The 14,297-nt window shown below is 34.7% G+C and overlaps 1 non-coding gene and 1 pseudogene across 1 annotated transcript; one reads left to right on the top strand and one right to left on the bottom strand.

Annotated features, from left to right (window-relative positions):
- Positions 1 to 4,588: 4,588 nt before the first annotated feature.
- Positions 4,589 to 4,696, top strand: LOC116532342. The gene has a single exon (XR_004260829.1). It is a non-coding gene; the product is annotated as a U6 spliceosomal RNA (small nuclear RNA).
- Positions 4,697 to 11,629: 6,933 nt separating this feature from the next.
- LOC116532335 lies at positions 11,630 to 12,396 on the bottom strand (annotated as a pseudogene).
- Between the last annotated feature and the right edge of the window lie 1,901 nt (positions 12,397 to 14,297).

Here is a 14,297-nt window from a genome sequence, read left to right as displayed (position 1 = left end):
GAAATGAAACAGGAGATGTTGCAACTGATACTACGGAAATACAAGATCACCCAAGGCTAATATGGACACCTTTACTACAAAAATTAGAATATCTAGAGGATATGGATACATTCTTTGAAATATTCAACCCTCCTAGATTAAATCAGAATTAGAAATCCTGAACAGACCAAAAGTAAACAGCAAGAGTGAATCAGTAATAAAAATAAATTGCCAACATGAAAAATCCAGTATGAGATGGATTCACAGCTGAATTATATTAGACATTCAAAAAGATCTCAAAAAAAAAAAAAACCCTACAAAATATTACTGAAAGAAATCATAGGTGACACAAACGAATGTAAACCCACCCCATGCTAATGGAAGGGTGGAATCACTGCTTAGAAAATGACCACAATGCTCAAAACAATCTACAGATTCAATGCAATTCCCAATAAAATACCATCATCATTGTTCACAGAACTAGCAGAAAAAATTCTAAAATTCATATAAAATCCAAACTGAGCCCACATAGCAAAAGCAATTTTAAACAAAAAGGACAAATCTGGAGACACCACATTACAAAACTTCAAATTACACTACAAGTCTATAGTTACCAAAACAGCATGGTATTAGTACAAATAGAGTCATGTAGACCAATGGAACAGAATACAGAACCCAGAAATAAAACCAAATACTTACTGGCAACTGATATTTGACAAAACATACAGAAACATATAGTTAGGAAAGGACACATTATCTAATAAATGGTGCTGGGAAAACTGGTAAGCCGCATGTAGAAAAATGAAATTGAATTCCCATCTCTCACCCTATACACAAATCAACTTAAGATAAATTAGTCTTAAGCCTAAGACCTAAAACCATATAAATTCTGGAAGATAACATAAGAAAAACTTTTCTAGACAATGGCCTAGGCAGAGAATACATGACTAAGAACCCAAAAGCAAAGGCAACAAAAACAAAAACAAATAAATTGGACCTAAATAAACTATTTTTTGCACAACAAAAGAAATAATCAGTAAACTGACATCCCACAGAGTGAGAGAAAATATTTGCAAACTATGCATCTAACAAATAACTAATATCAAGAATCTACAAGGAGCTTAAACAAATCTTCAAGAATAAAAGCAAATCCCATCAAAAAGTAGGCAAATAACATAAACAGACAATTCTCAGAAGACGATATACAAACAACCAAACACCCAGGACCAGATGAATTCACAGCTGAATTCTACCAAAGGTACAAAGAGGAGCTGTTATCCTTCCTTCTGAAAGTATTCCAAACAATAGAAAAAGAGGGACTCATCCCTAAATCGTTTTCTGAGGCCAGAATCATCCTAATATGAAAACCTGGCAGAGATACAACAAAAATAGAAAATTTCATGCCAATATTGCTGATGAATATCAATGCCAAAATCCTAAATAAAATTTTGGCAAACCGTATCCAGCAGCACATCAAAAAGCTTATCCACCACGATCAAGTTGGCTTCATCCCTAGAATACAAGGCTGGTTTACCATATGCAAATCAATAAACACAATCCATCACATAAACAGAACTAATGATAAAATCACATGATTATCTCAATAGATGCAGAAAAGGCCTTTGGTAAAATTCAACATCCCTTCATGATAAAACTTTAAATAAACTAAATATTGAAGTAAAGTATCTCAAAATTATAAGAGTTATTTATGAAAAACCAACATCCAATATTACACTGAATGGGCAAAAGCTGAAAGCATTACCTTTGAAAACCGGCAGAAGAAAAGGATGCCCCCTCTCACTACTCCTATTCAACGTAGTATTGAAATTTCCAGCCAGGGCAATCAGGCAAGAGAAAGAAATAAAGTGCATTCAAATAAAAAGACAGGAAGTCAAATTGTCTCTGTTTGCAGATGACATGATTATATATTTAGAAAACCACATCATCTCAACCCAAAATGTCATTAAGCTGATAAGGAACTTTAGCAAAGTCCCAGGATACAAAATCAGTGTGCAAAAGTCACAAACATTTCTACATACCAATAATAGACAAATAGAGAGTCACATCATGAGTGAACTTCCATTCACAATTGCTACAAAGAGAATAAAATAGGAATAAAACTTAGGAAGAATCAATATCATGAAAATGGCCATACTACCTAAAGTAATTTATAGATTTAATGCTATCCTATCAAGCTACCACTGATTTTCTTCACAGAATTAGAAAAAACAACTTTAAGTTTTATATGGAACCAAAAAAGAGCCTGGATAGCCAAGACAGTCCTAAGCAAAAAGAACAAAGCTAGAGGGATCACACTACCTGACTTCAAACTATACTCTGAGGCTACAGTAACTAAAACAGCATGGTGCTGGTACAAAAACTGATATATAGACCAATGGAACATAACAGAGATAACACCTCAGAAATAACACCATACATTCACAATCACCTGATCTTTGACAAACCTGATAAAAACAAGTAATAAAGAAAGGATTCCTTATTTAATAAATGGTGTTGGGAAAACTGGCTAGCCATAGGCAGAAAACTGAAACTGGACCCCTTCCTCACACCATATACAAAAATTAAATCAAGATAGATTAAAGACTTAAATGTAAGACTTGAAACCCTAAAAACCCTAGAAAAATCCTAGACAATACCATTCAGGACATACGCATGAGCACAGACTTCATGACAAAAACACGAAAAGCAATGACAACAAAAGCCAAAATTGACAAATGGGACCGAATTAAACTAAAGAGCTTCTGTAGAGCAAGAGATACTGTCATCACAGTGAACAGCCAACCTACAGAATTAATGAAAATTTTTGTAATCTATCAATCTGACAAGTGCTAATATCCAGAATCAATACATCTCATTTTTCTATGATATTCTACTCTAATCTACTGTCATTGTTGTATATTCTACTATTTTTTTATGTGACTCCATGGCTAAGACATTACATTTATGGGAAGTTGAGAAGAATAAAAAAATAAAATAGGAGGAGGAGAAAGATGGAAAGGAAAAGGATAAGAAGGAAGAAGAAAAGCAGGAGGAGGAGGAAGAAGAAGGAGAGGAAGAAAAAGAAAGGGAGCAAGAAGACGTAGAAATGGAGGAGAAAGTAAATATGAGAATAGCAATGTAAAAATTAACCAATGTTAATTTTTTTCATTTTGACAAATGTACCCTTGTTAAGTAAGGTATTAATATTCAGTCAATTTTGATGCCTTTAGATGTGAGTCACTGAGAAAAATGCAGCATTGTATTAGTGTTGTATCTGCCAAAATTTCATGTCCTGAGCCTTGTCATGAAAACACCAAACAACATGAGCCTTCCTTCCCACAGAATAAGGGGCTATTATGCCTTAAAATTGGCACCATCATGAAAGAGAGGTTAAGACAGAAAAACTGTTCCAAATTAAAGGGCAGTAAAGAGATGTAATAATTGAGTGCAACATTTAATCCTAGATTAGATCCCGAACCAAAAATGTAAAGTAGAAATTACTGAGACCATTAGCAGAATTTGAATGGAATCTGTTAAATGAATGGCAAGGTTTACTAATTTGGAGGTTGTAATGGTGGTATGGTAAAAAAATGTCATTATTTTTGGCAAATGTATGCTGTAATTTTCTAAGTTTGCAGCATCAGACTTGAATTATGTTCTTAACTTATTCAGAAAAAGAATAATAAAATATTTCTGTCTAACCATATAGTTATTATTGATGGAGAAATAGAGAGAGAGAGGCACATGCCATAAATCATTGACAATTGGGAAATCTGAGTAAAGAAGATATATATATTTTTGTACTCTTGATAAACCTGCTTTTTTTAAGTTTGAAATTATTTTGAAAATTGATGTCTCAGGTTGTTCTAGTAGATGATTAAAACAAATATGTAGTTTGATGAAAAGGAGCTGTTGCCCAGAGATGAAGAAATGATACTAATTAAAACAGGTAAAAAATATATGAAGGCATTCATTAATCTAGATTATTTCTTATTATTTGAAGAGAAATATTCTGTACACAATAACATTATTGATAATTAATGTATTTTGTGTAATTCGTATGACTTTCCTAATTTCCCAAACAAGTGTGTATTGCTTTAGTGATAAAACAATAAAGGTTAGAAATGTATAAATGTAAGGAAAAAATGTTATTTCACATTTCAGTTACACTGCTTGATTTTGACTCTTTCTAGAAATGTAATTTGACACACCAACATGTTTATATTAATATCAAGTTATTTTTAGGATCTGGAACATTATTTCATTACAATAATCAGAATCTCGATACAAAATTTAATTATTCCTGAAGCCTTAAAATATGAATTTCATTGATAATGAACTTTTAAATTTTTTCAACTAGTATTAATAATGTGTAATATTACTTTTTTATTTCCAATAATTTTCATTTTCATTGTCTAAAATGAATTATATTACGATTACATTCTAAAGTATTAAAGGTACTTCTGATTAAATAGAAATTCATGATTAAAGATTAGCCATCCACATAGAAGTACTCAAAATGTGAAAATGCATTTGGAGCCTTGGATTGTTGTATCTAGGGACAGGACAAAGTTTGCTATAGAATATTGAATTCTAAATTTAAAATTCTGTGGTCACTTTGGCAGCACATATACAAAAAATGAAAACAATACAAAGAAGATTATCATGTCATCTCTGCATAGATATCATGCAAATTAGTAAAGCATTTTATATTTTTTCAGGAAAAAAAGAAAGAGATAAACAGCCTAAAAAGTAAACAATCACAGGACTTCCGCCAAGACAGCTGAATAGGAACAGCTTCGGAGCACAGATCCCAGTGAGAGAGACACAGAACATGAGCGATCTCTGCATTTCCAACTGAGGTACCAGGTTCATTTCAATGACACTGGTTGGACAGTGGGTGTAGCCCAGGGAGGACAGACCCAGGCAGGGCAGGGCTCTGCCTCACCCAGGAAGCGTAACCAATGGGAGGATCAGGGACTTTACACATTTGGCACTCCAGTTCAGATACTGTGCTTCTCCTATGCCCTTTGCAACCCACAGTACAGGAGAACGCCACCAGGCTTAGCAGTGCCACAAGTTAGCAGCGCAGATCTGAGAGACAGATCCTTCCAGCTCAGCGCCACAATTTGTTGGCACAGAACAGGGTGGAGATTTTGGCTAGCACTGATTCCTAAGAAATAAAAACTACCATAAGAGATTAAAACAAACAACTCTATTCACATTAACCAGTAAATCTGGAATAAATGGATACAGTACTGTACATTTGGGTCGTCCCAAGGCTGAACCAGGAAGTATTTGAAACCCTGAATAGAACAATAACAAGGGCTGAAGTTGAGGCAGCAATAGCCTACTAACCAAAAGCAATCCAGGTCCAGATGGGTTCACAGCCAAATTCTACCAGACATACAAAGAGGAGCTTGCACTTCTGAAAGTATTAAAAACAATACAAAAGAAGGGAATCCCCCTAACTCATTTTATGAGATTAACATCATCCTGATGCCAAAACCTGGCAGAGACTCAACTACAAAATAAAACTTCAGGCCAATATCCATGATGAACACAGATACACAAATCTTCAAGAAAATACTGGCCACATGAATGCAACAGCACATCAAAAAGTTTATCCATCACGATCAATTACGCTTCATCCCAGGGATGCAAGTGTTCAATTCATCAAGAATATTTACCTATCCTAAACATATGCACATCCATCACTGGAGCACCAGATTCATAAAACTAGTACTTCTAGATCTGTAAAAAGACTTCAAGAGAAACACAATAATAGTGAGGGACTTCAGCACCACACTTACAATGTTATACATAACATCAAGCAAGAAAATTAACAAAACAATTCTGGAATTAAATCTTACATATGACCAATTAGGCCAAAGAAAGATCTACAGAATACTCCACCCATTAACTACAGAATATTCAATCATCTCATCTGGAAATAGTAACCTGCACCAAGATTGACCGCATGTTTAGCCAAAAATCACATCTCAATAAATTCAAAAACATCTAAATTACACCAACCATGCTCTGAGACTACAATGAAATGAAAATAGAAATCAATACCAAGAAGATCTCTCAATATTACACAAATTCATGGAAATTAACAACTTGTTCCTGAATAACTCTCACTATGAGTGGGAGCTGAACAATGTGAACACATAGACACAGGGAGAGGAAAAACATGCCAAAACACACTGGGGCCTATCTTGGGGGCAGAAGAAGGGAGAGCATCAGGAAAAATAGCTTCATACATAGGTGATGGTTTGATCTGTGTTGCAAATCACCATGGCACATGTTTTCCTATGTAGCAAACTTGCACAACTGTACATGTGCCCCAGAAGTTAAAATAAAAAAAAAAAAATGAAAGGGGAACATTAATACACTCTCATTTGTAATTTAAATTATTTCAGCCACTGTGGAAAACAGTTTGGAGATTTTTCAAATAAATTAAAACAGAACTGCCATTTGACTCCTCAATTACATTACTGGGTACATATTCAAAGGAAAAATGCTTCCACCAAAAAGACACAAGCACTTGCATGTTAATCCCAGCACTATTTAAATAGCAAAGACATGAAATCAGCATACGTGCCCATTAATGGTGGAACGTATAAAGAAACTGTGGTACATGTACATCATGGAATACCACACAACCATAAAAAAATGAAGTTATTTCCTTTGCAGCAACATGAATGAAGATGGAGACCATTATCCTAAGTGATTTAATGCAGGAATAGAAAACCAAGTATTTCATTTTCTCATGTATAAGTGGGAGCTAAACATTTGGTACTCAGGGGCATAAAGATGACAACAGTGGAAACTGGGGATGACTATAAGAAGGAGGCAGGGAAGGGTGGCAAATGTTGACAAACTAACTGTTGAGTGTTTCAATAAGTACCTGTGTGATAGGATCATATGTACCCGAAACCTCAGCATGACACAATATACCTGGGTACAAAGCTATGCATGTACCCCCGAATCTAAAATAAAAGTTAAAACGTTAGAAAAATAAAAGTAATTTCAAAAATAAAATGACTAAAATGTCAAATATTATGATGTGCATTTCGTCAAAATATAAAATCTTGTTTAGAAATTTAAATTTCTTCATACAGCTTTCTTCTGCCATTAAATCATAGTAATTTCTCATGTTATTCATTAAGAAATATTTTGCTTATATGTTCAACCAAACCCTTACACTCTACTGAGGGCTCAGACATGTAAAAACTTACCATAGGATTCTCAACCACACCCGTATATTCTCTTTGCTTGTGTAATATTTTTTTTTTATCCCCAGGAAAATGGAAGTTCAATATTTTCAGAGATGAGGAGAGAGCTAGTCTTTGCTTCCTACTGGGTATGTATTTAATTTAATTCTCAACACAACTCAATGATACAGAAATTGTTACCAAAACACGGTAGAAACTTTAAGACTTCAGATTTCACAATGTTAATGATTATATCTCACTGTTTTCTGCATGCTGGATACAAAGGATTTTAATAAAGTCTTGGGAACTGGAGTAAGTAATTTAAATTTTCTTGTTCCACTTATCTGATTTATAATTTGAGAGAGTTAAACTACATTATAGAAGATTCCTACCTAACTATGCTATACCATACCAGGAGTTGTACCAATATGCCCAGAATAGTCTTTTTTTTTAATCTTACACCCTGTGGCCCTTGCCCTGGCAATAATGAACTATGAAAAGTCAGACATATGGGCAGCAATCATTAAAAAAAAATCTCAACATTGCTGATCATTAGAGAAATGCAAGTCAAAACCACAATGAGATATCATTTCACACCAGTCAGAATGGCTAACGCTAACAAAAATTAACAGTTGCTAGCAAGATTGCAAAGAAAAAGGAATGACTATACACTGTTGGTGGAAGTGTAAATTAGTTCAATCATTGTGAAAGACAAGTGTGGTGGTTATCAAAGACCTAAAAACAGAGATACCATTTGACCTAGTAATTCCACTTCTGGGTATATATCCAAAGAAATATAAATTGTTCTACCATAAAGATACGTGCAGGTGAATGATCATTTCAGCACTATCACAATAGCAAAGATATAGAATCAGCATAAATTCCTATCACTGATAAACTGGATAAAGAAAATGTGGTACATATACACCATGGAACACTATGCAGCCATAGAAACAAAATATATCACATCATTTGTGGGAACAGGGATGGAGGTGAAGGCCATTATTCTTCTCAAACTAATGCAGGAACAGAAAACCAAATACTGCATGTTCTCACTTATAAGTGAGAGCTAAATGATGAGAACATATGGACACATAAAGGGGAACAACTCACACTGGAGACTTTTGGAGGGTAGAGGGTGGGAGAAGGTAGAGGATCAGAAAAAATAAGTAATGGGTACTAGGCTTAATACCTGAGGAACAAAGTAATATGTACAATGAACCCCGTGACACACGATTACTTATACAACGAATCTGTACATGCATCCCTGAACTTAAAAGTTAAATTTAAAAATGTGATCTTATACACTCATAACTTTTATACATACAAATAAATTATGTGTGACTTACTAACATGACTACATCCTAATAAATGCATCATTAGGTGATTTCATCATTGTGTAAACATCATAGAGTGTTTTTACACAAACCTAGATGATATAGCCCATTATAAAACTGGCCTATATGGTATAGCCTGTTGTTCCTGAGCTACAAATCTCTACAGCATGTTATTGTACTGAATACTATAGGCAATTGTAACACAGGGGAAGTATTGGTGTATCTAAACATTGAAAATTACAGTGAAAATATGGCATTATAATCATGTTGGACCATGGTTTCATATGAAGTTTATCATTGATGAAATGCCATTATGTGGCTCATGACTGACTAGAAAAATTGCCAGCTACTACTTATTGAACATTTAATACTGTAGGCACTGGGTGTCTACTTCATATTCATATTTATGGAACAGATTCTTCATCTGCAAATCAAGGTTAATAATTATATATATACATTAAATTATATATACAATATATTATATACAATTTCATGTACTTTATTATAAATGAAATATATATAAATAAAACATAAATAAAATGAAATATATTTATAGTTCATAAATTTTATATTATAAAATTTTATATATGACATACAATGCAATTTTATAGATGATATATATCACATATGTAAAATCATATGTATGAGATTATATGTATATGTATACATATATAATCACATATATATTTATTAAGATTCAGTTGAACAGTAAAACAAAATATATGTAATGATATACATATAAGGTGATGAATTTGTTAATAAGCCTGATTTAATATTCCACATTATAAACATATTAAATCATGACATTGTATCTCATAAACCTACAGAATTATGTTAAATAAAAATATAATCATATACACAGTTATAAATTTAAAAAGGAAAGAACTTGGAACAACTGCTGGCTTATAGTGAGGTTATTCATAAATGTTAACTATTAAGAGCATCTATAATATGGAATTCTCACAACAACCTTGTAAAGTAGATACCCCTATTATCTTAGCTTTCTTCTAGGCTTTGTTGTAAGTATTTTCTGTGATTGGACTACCTCATAAATAGCTCCCAAAGTGTGATCTTTAAATCAGCATCACCTGGGACCTTGTTAGAAATTCAAATAGTCAGACACCACTTCGGACTTGCAAAATTCGAAACTACTTGCATTATCAAGTCCTCTAGGGGTTTGTAAATCAAGTTAAAGTTTGAAAATTACTTTCAACCTAGAATTTCATATCCAGCCAAACTAAGCTTCATAAGCAAAAGAGAAATAAAATCCTCTATGAACAAGCAATTGCTCAGAGATTTCATCACCTCCAGGCCTGCTTTACAAGAGCTCCTGAAAGGAACACTAAACATAGAAAGGAACAACCAGTACCAGCCACTCCAAAAACATACCAAATGGTAAAAAGCATAAACACAATGAAGAAACTACATCAACTAACGGGCAAAACAACCAGCTAGCATCAAAACGGCAGGATCAAATTCACACATAACAATATTAACCTTAAATGTAAGTGGGCTAAATGCCCCAATCAAAAGACACAGACTGGCAAATTGGATAAAAAGTCAAAACCCATCAGTGTGCTGTAACCAGGAAACCCATCTCACATACAAGGACACACATAGGCTCAAAATAAAGGGATGGAGGAAGATCTACCAAGCAAATGGAGAGCAATAAAAAGCAGGAGTGGCAATCCTAGTCTCTGATCAAATAGACTTTAAACAAATAAAGATCAAAAGAGACAAAGAATGGCATTACATAATGGTAAAAGGATCAATGCAACAAGAAAAGCTAACGATCCTAAATATATACATACCCAATACAGGAGCACCCAGATACATAAAGCAAGTTCTTAATGACCTGCAAAGAGACTTAGCCTCCCACACAATAATAGTGGGAGACTTTAACACCTCATTGTCAATATTAGATCAATGAGACAGAAAATTAACAAGCATATCCAGGACTTGAACTCAGACCTGAACCAAGCAAACCTAATAGACATTTACAGAACTCTCCACCCCAAATCTACAGAATATACATTCCTCTCAGCACCACATCATACCTACTCTAAAATTGACAACATGTTTGGAAATAAATCATTCCTCAGCAAATACAGAAGAATGGAAATCATACACAGTCTCTCAGACCACAGTGCAATCAAATTAGAACTCAGATTTCAGAAACTAACTCAGAACCGCACAACTACATGAAAACTGAACAACTGGCTCTTGAATGTTGACTGGATAAATAATGAAATGAAGGCAGAAATAAAGATGTTCTTTGAAACCAACAAGAACAAAGACACAATGTAGCAGAATCTCTGGGAAATATTTAAAGCAGTGTCTAGAGGAAAAATTTATAGCAATAAATGACCACATGAGAAGCAAGGAAAGATGTAAAATCCACAACTTATTGTCAAAATTGAAAGTGCTAGAGGATCAAGATTTTAAAAAGAAAAAAAAAAAAAACCTCAAAAGCTAGCAGAAGACAAGAAATAACTAAGATTAGAGCAGAACTGAAAAAGATAGAGACACAAAAAAAAACCCTTCAAAAAATCAACAAATCCAGGAGCTGGTTTTTTGAAAAGATCAACAAAATAGACAGACCAATAGCCAGATTAATGAAAAAGAAAAGAGAGAATAATCAAATAGATGCAACAAAAAATGATAAGTTAGGGCAGCAATTAAAACCCTACCAACCAAAAAAAGCCCAGGTCAAGATGGGTTCACAGCCAAATTATACCAAACATACAAAGAGGAGCTGGTACCACTCCTTCTGAAACGATTCCAAACAATCCAAAAAGAGGGGATCTTCCCCAAATCATTTTATGAGACCAACATCATCCTGATACCAATACCCAGCAGAGACTCAACAAAAAAAGGAAACATCAGGCCAATATCCATGACGAACATTGATGCAAAAATCTTCAATAAAATACTGGCAAACCTATTGCAACATCACATGAAAAAACTTATCCATCGTGATCAAGTAGGCTTCATCCCACGGATGCAAGCCTGTTTCAACATATGCAAGTCTATAAACGTAATTCACCACAAACAGAACCAAAGACAAAAACCACATTATTATTATTATTTTTGTTTTCAATTGAGAGCAGGTACTGTTTATTAACTGACCAGCTTAGAAAAATAATCATGGGAGACACCTTAGTTCATTCTTCTAATAAGCCTGTTGATCTGATCCTCCCTGTTGCCTGCATCTCCACCTTCTACAAAATGGGTGGTCTTTATCTTCATTCCGCCCCGTGGAGAAGATAATTTAAAGGACCACAGGAAGTTATTTGCTTCTTGGAAGCATTTTCCAACAGTATAGATCTCATGAATCAGATCCTCCATGCAGATGATGCCGTATTTTCCAAGAGATCGAGCAATCAAAGCGTTATCTGTCAAAGCAATTTGCTTCTTTTTGATTTTGCCATAACCACGTTTGTAGATTATTTCATTTACTGACTTCAGATTTGGGTACCCCCATGCAATATATGGTTCTGCAATCCTCAGCATGTTAGTTGAAGCCTTGTTGAGCTTCACAAAAGTTCCACTGAAGATTTGACGAAGGCGAAGAAGCTGCAACACCTTTCGGACCTTTGGGCTCACACCACTGATACCTCTGATCCTGATGACAAATGCCAGTTTGGGTTCTGCAGGTAGGTACATAGAAGTTGCCAGCTTTCCTTGCCATCCTCGCCATTCAAATTTCAGTTCTGCACATCTGCCTATATTCCTTGTGATAATGCTTCACTTTTTCATAGATAAGCTTCCTCCTTGCCTTTTGAAGCATCTTTTGGGCAAACTTTTCTCAGGTGCTTAATCTTCAGCTCTGCGAAATTCCTTCGCTTTTTCTTAAGGGTTTCTGGCACAGCAGGAACCTTCCTCTTCTTCTTCTCTTCTACACTCTCTATGGTTCCAGCCAGAAAAAGAGCAAAACCGCATGATTATATCAATAGATGCAGAGAAGTCCTTTGACAAAATTCAACAGCCCTTTATGCTAAAAACTCTCAATAAACTAGATATTGAATGATCGTATTTCAAAACAATAAAAGCTATTTATGACAAATCCACAGCCAATATCATACTGAATTGGCAAAAACTGGAAAAATTCCCTTTGAAATCTGGCACTAGACCAGGATGCCCTCTCTCACCACTCCTATTCAATATAATGTTGGAAGTTCTAGCCAGAGCAATCAGGCAAGAAAAAGAAATAAACCGTATTCAATTAAGAGAGGAGGAAGTCAAACTGTCTCTATTTGCAGATGACATGATGGTATATTTAGAAGACCCTATCGTCTTAGCCCAAAATCTCCTTAAACTGATAAGCAATTTCAGCAAAGTTTCAGGATACAAATCTATGGGCAATAATCACAAGCATTCCTATACAACAATAACAGACTTAAAGAGAGCCAAATCAAGAACCAAGTACCATTCACAATTGCTAAAAAGAGAATAAAATATCTAGGAAAACAACTAACAAAGAATGTAAAGGACCTATTCGAGGAGAACGACAAACCACTGCTCAACGAAATAAGAGAGGACTCAGATGGAGAAACATTCCATCCTCATGGTTAGAAAGAATCAATATCATGAAAATGGCCATACTGCCCATAGTAATTTATACATTCAATGCTATCCTCATCAAGCTACCAATGACCATCTTCACAGAACTGGAGAAAATCACCTTAAACTTCATATGGAACCAAAAGAGAGCCCACATAGGCAAATCAATTCTAAGCAAAAAGAACAAAGCTGGAGGCATCGCACTACCTGACTTCAATCTATACTACAAGTCTACAGTAATCAAAACAGCAAGGTACTGGTACCAAAACAGAGATATGCACCAATGCAACAGAACAGAGGCCTCGGAAACAATGTCACACATCTACAACCATCTGATCTTTGACAAACTGGACAAAAAGAAGCAATGGGGAAAAGATTCCCTGTCTAATAAATGATGTTGGGAAAACTGGCTAGCCATGTGCAGAAAGCAGAAACTGGACCCCTTCCTGACACCTTACACTAAAATTAAGTCCAGATGGGTTAAAGACTTAAACATAAGACCTAACACCATAAAAACCCTGGAAGAAACCTAGGCAAAACCATTTAGGACATGGGCATAGGCAAGGACTTTATGATTAAAACACCAAAAGCACTGGCAACAAAAGCCAAAATAGACAAATGGGATCTAATTAAACTCCAGAGCTTCTGCACAGCAAAAGAAACAATCATTAGAGTGAACCAGCAACTAACAGAATGGGAAAAAGCTTTTGCAATCTACCTATCTGACAATGGACTTATATTCAAAATCTACAAAGAACTAAAACAGATTTACAAGAAAAAAAACAAACAAACCCATCCAAATGGGCAAAGGATATGAACAGACACTTTTCAAAAGAAGACATATATGAGGCCAAAAAACAAAAACATGTTCATCATCATCGGTCGTTAGAGAAATGCAAATCAAAACTACATTGAGATACCATCTCATGCCAGTTAGAACGGCCATCATTAAAAAATATGTAGACAACAGATGCTAGAGAGGATGTGGAGAAATAGGAACACTTTTACACTGTTGGTGAGAGTGTAAATTAGTTCAGCCATTGTGGAAGACAGTGTGGCAATTCCTCAGGAACCTAGAAATAGAAATTCCATTTGACCCAGCAATCCCATTATTGGGTATATATCAAAAGGATCATAAATCATTCTGTTATAAGGGCACATGCACACATATTTTCATTGCAGCACTGTTTACAATAGC

Source organism: Sapajus apella, unplaced genomic scaffold, assembly GCF_009761245.1.
Source record: "Sapajus apella isolate SASKATOON/1434 unplaced genomic scaffold, GSC_monkey_1.0 scaffold75, whole genome shotgun sequence".
Lineage (NCBI taxonomy): Eukaryota > Metazoa > Chordata > Mammalia > Primates > Cebidae > Sapajus > Sapajus apella.
This window is presented reverse-complemented; position numbering and strand designations above follow the sequence as displayed.